Below are 13,405 nucleotides of genomic sequence, written 5' to 3' on the forward strand. Positions count from 1 at the left end.
TTTAACTTGTTTCGCATCCATTCTCCTTTCCCCTTAGTGGACGCCGACATAGAGAAAGAGAGAGAAAGTGCCTCCTCTCCCTCTGCATTTAGGACCGTAAATGCGCACATCTGTGTATTCATTCGACTTTACCCTGATGAAGGACGGTCCACCGTCTGAAACCGTTGGTGGATAAACCTAGATAATCGAACCAGTTGTGACCTTTTCACTGTGCATATATATATATATATATATATATATATATATATATATATATATATATATATATATATATATATATATATATATATATATATATATATATATATATATATATATAGAGAGAGAGAGAGAGAGAGAGAGTGTGTGTGTCTATCCTTTCTCAAGACTGAAGTTACAGCGATCTTCCTCCCCTTCTTAAGGAGTTGGAATTGGCACACATGTCCGCCACATGAACAGAGCAACAAGCACTCGTATGCTGAAAAGAAGATGGGCGCAAAATAAAAATACTAGAAAAGGAATAAAGAGAAATAGAGAAATAATAACGCGCTGTCGCCCCCTGTTCACCGAGCAGTCGCGGGGAGCGGTCACAAACAAAAGAGAAAGAATAAGAAGGAAAACGAGGCGCAGGAGGGAAGCATAGCACTCCTGAAGGCAAAGCGGCGGCGAGTACAGGAACAGACGGTGGCGGAATCCCGGAACCGATAAGAATTATAGAACCATGTACTCGCGTGCCGCTGGCCAAAACGAGTGAACAAACAGAATAAAACGCAGACAGGGCAGGAGACTTCCCTGGAGCCTCTTCGGCACGAATAGTCAAGGTGGAATCAGCGGCGCAGTTAGCTCAACTAGAGACACGTGCACACGTGCAACATGCGCTTCTTCTACCCCGCGCGGGTTAATAATAATAATAATTGGTTTTGAGGGGAAAGGAAATGGCGCAGTATCTGTCTCATATATCGTTGGACACCTGAACCGCGCCGTAAGGGAAGGGTAAAAGAGGGAGTGAAAGAAGAAAGGAAGAGAGAGGTGCCGTAGTGGAGGGCTTCGGAATAATTTCGACCACCCGGGGATCTTTAACGTGCACTGACATCGCACGCGTTGTCAAAAACGTGGGGAATTCCGAGAAAAATCTAGGGAAAATATGCCTGTCCCCAACCGGACATGACGTCATTAAACTCAAGTGACCATGACGTTAAAGACGTGACGTCACATTTGTTTTGCCAATCAGCGTTTCCAGCCTACCTACCCGCAAACGCTTGTCCTAGCGATTTTCTAGGCCCTCTTTCATTTTTCATTTTTATTTCCTTAAAGACCCCCAGTAGGGGGTTTCACATAAGGGGTGGGGTTAACATGAGGAAGCAAACATTTTTCATCATGACAGGTGGGATGTAATTTTTTCTACGAAGGCCCTCTAGGGAATGGCCGAGAGAGGCGCGGCGACCCCACATCCGGTAGAGAACGAGGGTGAAGCGAAAAAAACGTCATGCATACACGCCTCTCACCGACCAATAGGAGTTTCCCTCTGGCCCTCTCTCCATGAAAGGTGTCACTTCCGCCAGTTCTCCCTCTCTGCCGTCGTCCCACCCGGCGCTTTACAAGCGTTTGCGGGTAGGTAGGCTGAAAACGCTTATTGTCAAAAATAACGTGACGTCACGCCTGCAACGTCATGGTCACGTGGCTTTTAATGACGTCTTGTTTAGTTGGGGACGGACATCTTCCCTAGGTTTTTCTCGGAATTCCCTATGTGTTTGACAGCGCGCGCGGGATAAATAAAGGGCATCTTTACCCCCGCCCCACCCATTTAGACGCCTTGCCAAGTGGAGAAAGAACCAGCGCAAAAGACGGAGACACAGAACAGGAAAACAGGAACAGATATCTCCCGACTTTTGCGCTGGTTTTCTTTCTGCAATTATGTACCGACTCGCCCAGCTCACCACTGTACTGAATCTTGCCAAGTGGAGTGCAAATGAAGAATTCTTGCCTAAATGCTTCCGCCATTCACGTTTACCCACACACGACACATTCTTGAACTCGGATGTTTTGGCGCCGCCTTTTTTATTTTTATTTTGTGTGTTCGTGTTTCGATGCACAGTGCACTTCTCTCTAGGTAAGCTAACTGCGCCGCTGATTCCGCATTAACTATTCCTGCCGAAGAGGCGCTACACATTAAAAAATTAAACTTTCCCCTATGCACCTTGGTTTCGGTGACTGTTGGCTCCCTTCATAAGTATGCGTATGTATATATATATATATATATATATATATATATATATATATATATATATATATATATATATATATATATATATATATACCAAAAGTGATTTCTGGCAGCTGATTTGGTCAATATAATATAAAATCACCAAAAATTGAAGAAACATAACAGGATTTAATTCACGACGTTTCGGCTGGAGGACCAGCCTTTTTCGAGTGTACTACAGCGTTGTTTCTTCAATTTTTGGTGATTTTATATATATATATATATATATATATATATATATATATATATATATATATAGAGAGAGAGAGAGAGAGAGAGAGAGAGACGTCGTCGTGCTGGGGAACGCAAGTGTCCCCCCGAAGGTGAATAACCTGCTCGTGCTGGGGCCGAAATACTGCGAGCATCCGCGACTCGACAAAACACAGCTCCTCTCTCTTGTTAGGACCGCTGCCAGAAGAGTAAGAACGGATGAAGCTGGGAGATGCATCAAGGAAGGCGTGGATTCCCTACCCCAGGAGGTGAAGAAAGGAAGCACGCGCCGTCTCACTGCAGCAGTATCAGCCCTCAAAGACGCTGGCGTCAAGCTCGTTCAGTCGGACAAAGAGGGTGGTTTTGTCGTCGTGGTAAACGACCTCTACAAGGAAAAGGCTCAAGCTGCAGTCGCTGCAAACTTCAGACAAGTGAAAACTGTCAAGCCGTCGAAAGTGCAAGAGCAGGCAGTACAGCTTTGTGAGCGTGCTGGACTTTCAAGACTGGCCTCTTCCGTCAAAGCGTCGAAGGCATCTAGCCTTTTCGTCTTCTTCAGCGCCAAGACGCATAAAGTAAGCTGCCCCTTCCGTGTCATTGTGTCCGAACGAGGAACGTGCCAGCGCGAGGTAGCGGTGTTCCTGCAGAAGTGCCTGTCGCACCTTGAGATTGAAGATCCTTTCCTCATCAGAAAGCCGGAGACCGTGTCAGAATTCCTTCAAAACGAGTGTCCTTCCCACGTTGGCGCGTTTTCGGTGGATGTCAAGGCCTTGTACTACTCCCTGCCGCAAAGCGCGGTGATCGCAGAAATCAGCAAGTGCATCGACCGTCACGGAGGCACCAAGTTCCAGAACTCTAGTGGTATAAACGTTAGCATTTTTCTAGAAATGCTACTATTTTATTTACAGTCCACGTTTGCTAGAGTTGATGACAGTTTTTTCATCCAAAAACAAGGTGTTTGTATTGGATCCAGCCTCGCTCCCGTTCTCAGCGATCTGTTCTTAGCTTCGTGCGATAGACAACTTCAAGCCAAGCTGGACGGCACCGTTGTTAAGGTTATGCGTTATGTAGATGACCTTTTAGTATTTTATCGCAAAACTAACGCCCAACAAACTGTTGCTCAGATTTTTGACGTGTTCAGTACTGAACTTAACAACCTACAATTGACCACATAGCTACCTACTAACAACAAACTAAGGTTTTTGGTTCTGGAACTTGTGCTATCGTGTGACCATGTGTGTTGGATATACTCCCCACGCTCCCAGAAAAGCCTGCTCCCCTTCCGGTCGGCCCACTCTAAGATAGTCAAGCGCGGGATAGCGAAAACATGCATGAAAGCCGCTCTGTTTAGATCATGTGCACATAAGACCCAAGCCAGCTTTGACGCGCAAGTTACTAGGCTTACCGCTGCGGGATACCCGACGAAGATCTTATCTAGCATAGCAGAGTCGATATTAAAAGAATGCAGAATGCAGACGCGAAAACTGGACACTAAGCACATAACATGTATTCCGTATGTTCACCAAGTTTCGCGTAACCTGAAAAAGATTGTAAACAAAGCCGGCGTAAAGCTCCTTTTCTCTGCCAGGAACAAATTGGGAGGCCTGTGCAAGAGAGTGAATCAGGAGAGTGGAAAGAAGTCTTGTCAAAAGAAACACAGAAACAAATTTGTCAACTGTTGCTGTGGTGTAGTGTACAAGGTCCCCCTGTCATGCGGCCGTTTCTACATCGGAGAGACCGGACGGTGCGTCAACGATCGGCTACGCGAACACGCGAAAGACATTGAAAACAAGTCACGCCGAAATAATATGGTCATTCATTTCGCAAATTGCGAAGAATGTGAGGCATTTTTGAACCAAACAACTATCATCGCCAAATATAACGATCATACCTCGAGCCTGATATCGGAGGCCTTTCACATTCATGCATTAGGCAACTCATGTGTAAGCCAACCATCGGTGGCTCTATTCCCACAGGAGATCGCTTTTCTTAATCAGTGATGATATCCCGAATGTATGCCATATCATGTTTGGCACCGCATTTCTTCTTCCCTTCTATGCTTTATATTGCCCCCTCTTTCGCAATAAACCATTTGGTTGTTAGTTCAGCGCATGTGTCTGTCTCGCCTTCTTCCGTCCCGTCCGTCAGCGCTGTTTTGCCTACCATTTCCACATGAACCAACCAGTCCGACTAAGCCCTCTCCTTGTGTTCTTCTCCCCGCGGTGTGACTGTTGCTGTCTTTGTGCTCGCTGCTGTGCGGCGAGCCATTAGAGGTGCTCGCACCCCGACATTTGGCAGGGCCGTTTTCTCTCGCTCTTTGTAAGCAGGCGTTGTGCGGCCCCCTCCCCGGCTCTGTTCGAATGTTTAGTTAGAGTAAAACGCGCGGGGACGCACGGTTAGCTGCCAGCAGGGGTAAAATGTCTTCCAAGGCCGTGTCGAGACACCAGAGCGGGTGCGCGGACCCCCCGTGGTTTCCAGGAGAGTCGCGCGAAGTGATTGCTTCGGGCAGCACACTGCCCGGCCGACCAGATGCGCCACAGACGAGCCGCGAGGCCTGAGGGCGCGGACGGCGGGTCGCTGGGGTTGGCAGCCTTCGAGAAGCAATACCCATTAGCGTGGCCTGACTGAGACACTGCAGTATTTGTAAGAAATCTGCGCAGGTGGTCGGGTTGGAAATTATCATTTTCTCCATAGTCGCTGATTGGAGGCCCCGCAGCAAATGACGCAATCGGTCTTCTTCCGGCATCTTAGGGTCGACCCAAGCGAGCACCACCTACCTGCCAGCGGGTGCCTGGAATTCGAACATCCCTGCAACACCCAGCAGCGCCAAAAACGAGCTTGTTCCTGCGCCTGGGCAGCCCCGCCTACTTCCCACCTGCACTGCTGCATCCTACCGTCAGCAACAAACACTCGAAGGTGAGCAAGATTTTAAGGCAATCGCCGCATATCTTGAGTCATTATCCGGGCGCCTAATGGCAATTGAAGAAGAAATATGTCGCAACTGTGTGCCATGGTCGCCGAGATCGACGCGTGCCGACGACGGACGACCGCGATGCCACTACTGCAACCGAAAAGGCCACATTTCTCGACAGTGTCGCCAGCGATGGAGAGACGAGGACGGCGAGCAAAGAAATGTGCGCGACGAGCAAGCTCCCAACTTGGGAAACGGGAACGGCAGGGCCTAGGTGGTCAACCCTGCCGACCTGTCTGCGTGATGAGCGAAAACCAGCTCCTCACAGTGCAAGTCGAGGTAAATAACTCGAAGGCCACCCTTATCATTGACACAGGCGCCTCCGTAAACATAATTTCTTCCAAATTCGCTGCTAAAATTTGTTCAGAAGTCAAACCAACTGAGAGCACTGCTTTCGTCAAAGGAATCGGCGGAAACTTGTCACCGGCGGGAGAAACAGAAATACTACTTAAATTCGGATCAGCCAAATTCAGCATAAAATTCATCGTTCTCAAGGACTGCCCGTACGAATTGTTGGGTTGGCTCCCATTTTGCCGGCAGGTACACTTGCTCATTGAATTTCGCAAAAAAAAAACTAAAGATCGGGAGCGACATATACCGGCTGCAACCAACGCTGGCGTGCAAACGCAGGCAAACATCGTCACGGCACGAAGTGAGGCCCAAGTTCGCATCGAGCCTCGTACAGAAGCCATTCTGAGGGTACGCGTACCGAGAAATGGAATTCAACGCGTCGAGCCGAACTCAACCCTTAGGAATGGACTGCAGGTTGCACGGACCGTCATGAACGTGGTCGGTGGGATTGGAATTGTCCGGGTTGCTAATCCTACCTTGCCGCCGATAGTGGTGCATCGTGAGAGGAAAATTGGCTGGGCCACATCACTACATGAGGCGCAGCTCGGACTCGCCGTGTCGCACGACCCTTCCACAACAGAGGACATCGACGTCGGGACTGGGCCACACCTGACGCCATCTGAGAGGGGTGAGCTCTTGTCCCTTATTCGTAAATTCAGTCATCTGTTTACCGGCGAGCACAACCCTATTTAACGCACTCACGTAGCGGAGCATACTATCGACACGGGAAATTCGACACCCATTTTTCAGCACCCGTACCGCCACTCACCTTTCGGGAGAGAAGTAATTAAAACTGAAGTAGAGGAAATGCTTCAAGGTGGAGTGATCAGAGTCACACAGCCCCTGGTCATTGCCCATCGTTCTCGTAAAGAAGGCAAAGGGAGGTTCGCGTTTCTGCGTCGATTTCCGAATAGTTAACGCGGTGACCAAGAAAGATGTGCACCCACTGCCGCAGATCGATGACATCCTGGATCTGCTGCAAGGGTCTCGATATTTCACAACACTCGACCTCACCTCAGGCTATTGGCAGGTAGGAATCCGCGAAGAGGACAAGCCGAAGACTGGATTTGCATGCGCCTCTGGTCTATACGAGTTTAATGTCGTTCCTTTCGGCCTCTGCAACGCCCCCGCGACCTTCCAGAGAATGATAAACAAAGTTTTGAGTGGCCTTCTCTGGAGGGTGTGTCTGGCTTACTTGGACGGTATTGTCACTTTATAAGACCATGCAAAAGCACCTAGAGGACTTGTAGAGGGTGCTAAGCGCTCTTGATGAAGCCAGCCTGCGTCTGAAACCTGGAAAATGTACCTTTGCTCGTGAAGAAATTAGTTATCTCGGGCACGTGCTGACTGGCGACAACATCAGGCCAGATCCAGAGAAAATAGCCGCGATTGAAAGCTCCCAGCTCCGAAAAACAAGAAAGGTGTACAGAGTTTCCTGAGAATCTGCAATTATTATCGGCGTTTAATTAAAGACTTCACCCTAATCTCCCGACCTTTGACTAATCTGCCAAGAAAAAATGTTTCTTTTGAGTGGGACACGGCATGCGAGGCCGCAATGCAAACGCTCAAAGAAAAACTAACTACAGCGCCAGTTCTGCGTCAATTCCAGCCAGGCAAGCCCATCGAAATCCATACGGATGCCTGCGACTACGGTATTGGTGCCGTGCTGGTGCAGAAAGACGACGGTAGGGAACATGTCATCGCATACGCCAGTCGACATCTCAATAAAGCCGAGGCTAATTACAGCACCACAGAAAAGGAATGAATGGCTGTCGTGTACGCATGTAAGCAGTTCCGGCCGTACATCTTTGGAAGCAACTTCACCGTGGTCACCGATCAGGCCAGCCTCGCATGGCTGATGCAGGTCAAAAATCCGAACGGACGCCTCATGCGATGGTCCCTGCTAGTACATGAGTTCGACATGACCCTAAAACACCGCCCCGGTATGAATAACGCAAATGCCGACACCCTTTCTCGCCTGCCACACGAGCCGGCACCGGTCAGTGAAGTAAACTTTACACCGCTGCTTGTGCTGGGTCGCGTGGATGTAGGTGGGAAGCAGAGGGGAGACCCTTGGATGAAAGAGATTATACATCTCGAGAACCCGAATTCAACAGTTGCCAGAGCACTAAGAAGAACGGTACGGTGCTTTCGGATAATCGATGGTGTAATGCACAGGCGGGCAAAGGGATACCAGGAAGACTACGACGCTCTGGTCGAACCAAAAGGCTTGCGGACTGAGGTATTAAGGAGCTGCCACGACGATCTCACGGCAGGCCACCTTGGAGTCAAGCGCGCATGGGAGAAGGTACGGAGGCGCTACTTCAGGCCTAAGATGTTCGCACAGGTGACAAACTATGTGCTCTCTTACCCCGGCTGCCAGACGCGGAAAGCCCTACCTGGCAGACCAGTCGGATTTCTCCAGCCTATTCCGCCGGTGGGAAGGCCATTTTAGCAAGTGGGAATGGATTTCTTAGGGCCGCTTACAAAGAGTCACTCCGGGAACCGCTACATCGTGATTACCGATTACCACACGAAGTGGATTGAAGCAGTAGCATGCCCGGCAGCCACAGCTGCTGAAGCCGCGCAGGGCTTTGTGCGAGATCGTCCTACGCCACGGAGCTCCAGACCGCATCATTACGGACCGCGGACAGAACTTTGTCGCTTCCGTAATTGAGGAGATATTTAAGGCCATGGGTACGGATCACGCCAAAACAACAGCGTACTACCCACAAACCAACGGCTTGTGCGAACGTTTCAACCGCACGCTCGCCGACATGCTCAGCATGTATGTCTCCTCTCACCACCGGGACTGAGACGAAATCCTGCCTTATGTCCTTATCGCCTATAATTCATCGCAGCACGCAACGACAGGCTTTTCTCCATTTTACCTTCTGCACGGACAAGAGCCAACACTTCCTATAGAGCCAACAATCCCTGGGCTCCACACAGACTGACGTGGGCGGAATGGATGCTCACAAAGTTTTACACCGGCTTCGCCGGGCATTCGAGTTAGTAGCTCAGCGCGAGAAGGAGCAGCGGCAAAAGAACAAAAAAGCGTACGATTCCAGGCGACGCGAAGCTGTATTCTCTCCTGGAGACCTCGTGTACCTATGGACGCCTTCTCGAGCGAAAGGAAAGACCACCAAACTGCTCCACCGGTACCACGGGCCGTTCCGTCTGCTTCGGAAAGTATCCGAGAACAACTGGGAGGTCGTCGATCGCACCGGCCGCAAGCGAGACGTCGTTAACGTTGAACGTCTGAAGCCCTGCCACACTCGTTTTGGTTCCGATGAGGACGCCGACGACGGGTCAGCAAACAGTGATTCTGGTGTGGATGGTGTGCATGAGTTAGGAGGCAGTGTTCGTTTCTCCTCGAAGCCGAAACGGGCAGTGGCGTCGACAGTGACGAACAACGATCACGAAACCTCGAGGTGAAAGTGCGACTGAGGCATACTCCTACTCCGAGTCGGCACATCAGAGTGCCATGCGCGACCTCACACTGAGACTAAAACAATGAGGACCGATTACGTTAGTGAAACGAGATCTTCTACAGTGCGGACGAAAGTGTGGATTAATCACCTATGACTGTTCTCCAGAACGCATTTCGTGTGCTTTGCGTGAACGTGTACATGTGAACGTTTTGATTGTGTCATGTAACATTTGACTGCGTTGCCAATATTTTCATGTTTGTACGTATTTTTCTCTATCATCCTGCCTGTAACTTGTTTGACCTGATATTAAGTTACTCCCATCTCTGTGCCTTCTTTTAGTAATCCGCACGTATTTTATTGGGTTTAGTATTGTTGTACCTTCATGTCAAGCTGACCCAATTGCATTTTCGAACTCTGTACTGAGTTATTGGAATCATTTCGCTGGGTTTAATTTCTACAGACGGAACTGTAATAGAATGGGACACTCTTTTATCGTAGGAGGGAGGTGTCGCGTAGCGAGCTTCGCAGGTTTCGTGCGCCAGTTTTTCCAACAAGCTGAATGTGGTCTTCTCCCCGCGGTGCGACTGTTGCTGTCTTTGTGCTCGCTGCTGTGCTGGAGCCATTAGAAGGGCTCACACCCCGACATTTGGCAGAGCCATTATCTCTCTTGCTCTTTGTAAGCAGACGTTGTGCGGCCCCCTCCCCGGCTTTGTTCGAATGCTTAGAGTAAAACGCGCTGAGACGCACGGTTAGCTGCCTGCAGGGGAACAATGTCTTCCATAGCCGAGTCGAGACACCAGAGCGGGCGCGCGGACCCCCCGTGGTTTCCAGGGGAGTCGCGCGAAGTGATTGCTTCGGGTAGCACACTGCCCGGCCGACCAATGCGCCGGAGACGAGCCGCGAGGCCTGAGGGCGCAGACGGCGAGTCGCGTGGTGCACCGACTGGGAGGTTTGCGTTCTCTGTGTTTCAGATGTCGTTTTGTTTGTTTGTATCTGCGTGCCAAGCGGAAATGCGTGCGTCTTCGTGGAATTTACGCGGTGCTCTCGATTAAACAACCTCGTGGGCACCGGCATGCTATTGGCTGCTTTCGTTTTAAAGAAACCGTTCACATTGGCTTCGACTACAGCATTTCCGATTGGTTACTAAAAGTGTCCCCAGGATCCTGGGCCAACGTATTTAAGATGGGGTTTTGGTGCGAAGAAGAGAGAGGAACGGCTGCGCTCCTGGTGCTCGGGACCTCTTCTCGGAAGATGTTACGCGCCCCTTGGTATGACTGACTGCGCTATTATTTACTCTTAGACCTTTTCTGTCAGTTTTTCCAGTGTAAATGGTGTTTTGGAACCATTTTAAATAAATCAAGTTAATTCATGCTACCCATCGACACCTGCTGGCCGACTTCTTCGAGGCGGCGGAGCCACCATTCCGTCCCGATGTACGCTTCGTTACAATATGTTGGCATATTTTGGCGCCATTTTCGTTCCCATAGCAGTACCACTCGTTTGCAGGTAAAAGGAGTTGTTGAATTCGAAAGAGTTGAGTTTGAGGACCAGATTAGTAAGTGCAGCGATGGTACTTTGGCTAGGAGCATCAACACTCAACACTTTTGTATTTTCCATAGGATGCGACCAGAGCTCGGATGCCATCATCACGCGGTATTTCGGTGTAGAGACACTACATCAAGGGTAACTATATATATATATATATACATATATATATATATATATATATATATATATATATATATATATATATATATATATATATATATATATATATATATATATATATATATATATATATATATATATATATATATATATATATAATGTGGGACCCTGCCCTGCAGCCCCCTGTGTTTGCTTTCCCGCGAGGCACCGTGCAGCAGCAGCCTCACCTCGAGGAGGAACGCATTCCCTTCTCAGTTACATTAACTGGCAAGAGAAGGCGCCAGCGTCGCTGCGCGAGAGACTTCTTGAAGCCCGCGCGCGGGAGAGTGCATGAAGCTCTTGGGCGGAGATCGTCGGCGCGAGCGACGTGCCGCTCGCGGCTCCGCTCTTCGCCGGCAGAGCGAGGAAGCGACGGGGAGACCTCACGACGGGGAGCGACGGGGAGAAGATTGGACAGCCGCCGCCGTAGCTCAGTTGGTAGAGCCCCGGACGCGGTATTCGGAGGTTGTGGGTTCGGACCCCATCGGCGGCATGGTTGTTTTTTCTGCTGCTTTATAACTAATTTTCTTTAAGCGATAGATTAATCGAAGTATTATTATCGCACTAATCATAACTACAGGTTAAAAGAGAAATTAAACATTCCCCTATGCACCTTGGTTTCGGTGACTGTTGGCTCCCTTCATAAGTTTGTATAACGAGCCCCAGATTTCCTTTACCTTGTCTGCTTATAGCTTTAGGAGGGTATCGGTTCTGGCAGTCTTGATGCCGTAGGTAGCATAAGAGGGCTCTCGCACAGTTTCCGCCCTTGCCGTTAGATGACGTTCCACGTCACTCTCGCTGTAATACAGGACGTCCTACAATCGCCGCTGTGGACAAGGGTGGCGCTGGTGAACACTATCAAGGTTCGCCTACACTCAGTTAACATAAATATCCAGGAGAACTGCAGATTGGACAGCCGTCGCCGTAGCTCAATTGGTAGAGCACCGGACGCGATATTCGGAGGTCGTGGGTTCGGATTCCACCGGCGGTATGGTTATTTTTTCTGCTGCTTTATAAGTAATTTTCTTTAAGCGATAGATTAATCCAAGTATTATTATCCCATTAATCAGCACTACACATCAAAAAATTAAACCTTCCCCTATGCACCTTGGTTTCGGTGACTGTTGGCTCCCTTCCTAAGTGTATGTATATATATATATATATATATATATATATATATATATATATATATATATATATATATATATATATATATATATATATATATATATATTTATATTTATATATATATATATACAGTGTTGTGCGTTTTTTATCGTGAACACTTTAAAATATTCCCCCGCCTCTACCGCTGGCTCATTTGCCGTGAAACTGCACACAGAGCTTGCGTATTATGGTAAGTTTTGTATCGTAGCAAGTTTGACAACGGCACTTACGTAGTTGAGCCGTGCATGATGCGCAAACATAATCGTCTACGTAGAGATCGGCAACCAAAACCCACAAACGACGCTTTTTCACTGAAGGGTGGCAGTGGCGCCATCTGTTTTCTGCAGCGGAAAGCGTCGAGGAGAGCGTTGCAAGGAGCGCGGGCCCTTTGAATATGGCGTTCCGGCCGTTTCGTCTGCTTCAACTGAAGCGCTTACAACATTTTCGGCTAACTGAGCCGGAAAAAATACCAGAACAGCTGATTTAACGAGGCTTTACCTTTCAAAGAATATTGTTTGCAAAGCTCGTCTCGGCGGGCTTGTCGTAACGCTTTCCACTGCCGGAAACAGATGGCGCCACTCCCGTCCTTCAGCGAGAAAGCGTTGTCTCTGGATTTTGGTTGCCGATCTCTACGTAGACGATCATGATTTCGCATCACGCACGGCTCAACTAAGTAAGCACCGTTGTCAAACTTGCTACGATACAAAAGTTACCATAATACGCGAGCTCTGTGTGCAGTTTCACGGCAAATGAGCCAGCGGTTGAGGCGGGGAGATTTTTAAGTCTTCACGATAAAAACGCACAAAACTGTATATATATATATATATATATATATATATATATATATATATATATATATATATATATATATATATATATATATATATATATATATATATATATATATATATATATATATATGCAACGATGAACAACTTCCTCGACTGCTGATATCATCAGCAAAGAGTTGAAGTACACTTGAAGAAACTTGTATTTACCAACGGTTTCGAACGGTGGACCATTCTTCATCAGGGTAAGATAATTGTGAACACAAAGGTCCGCGTTTTCTGGCACCGAATGCACGTTGAGAGGAGAAAAACGCTCTCCTTTGAGCAAAGGAACAGATCACACAAGAGAAAAACAGCGAGCCACCAGACTTTCGACTGAGGGAAAGGAGGAGGGTTGTCATAGGAACAGACGAAAAAAAAAGGGGGGAGGAGATAGCGGAGGTTATAGACCGTGGGGGCGGAGTGGGGTGAGTTGTCCGCAAGGAAAAGAAAGAGGCGGGGGCGCCGACAAGAATTATTATTGGGGGAAGGTTCCTTC

General features: G+C 48.4%; 1 non-coding gene across 1 annotated transcript; it reads left to right on the plus strand.

Annotated features, from left to right (window-relative positions):
- Nucleotides 1–11,332: 11,332 nt before the first annotated feature.
- On the plus strand, nt 11,333–11,405 carry TRNAP-CGG (transfer RNA proline (anticodon CGG)). Its single transcript has one exon. It is a non-coding gene; the product is annotated as a tRNA-Pro (tRNA).
- The last annotated feature ends 2,000 nt before the right edge of the window (nt 11,406–13,405 follow it).

This window comes from Amblyomma americanum, chromosome 8 (genome assembly GCF_052857255.1).
Source record: "Amblyomma americanum isolate KBUSLIRL-KWMA chromosome 8, ASM5285725v1, whole genome shotgun sequence".
In the NCBI taxonomy this organism is placed as follows: domain Eukaryota; kingdom Metazoa; phylum Arthropoda; class Arachnida; order Ixodida; family Ixodidae; genus Amblyomma; species Amblyomma americanum.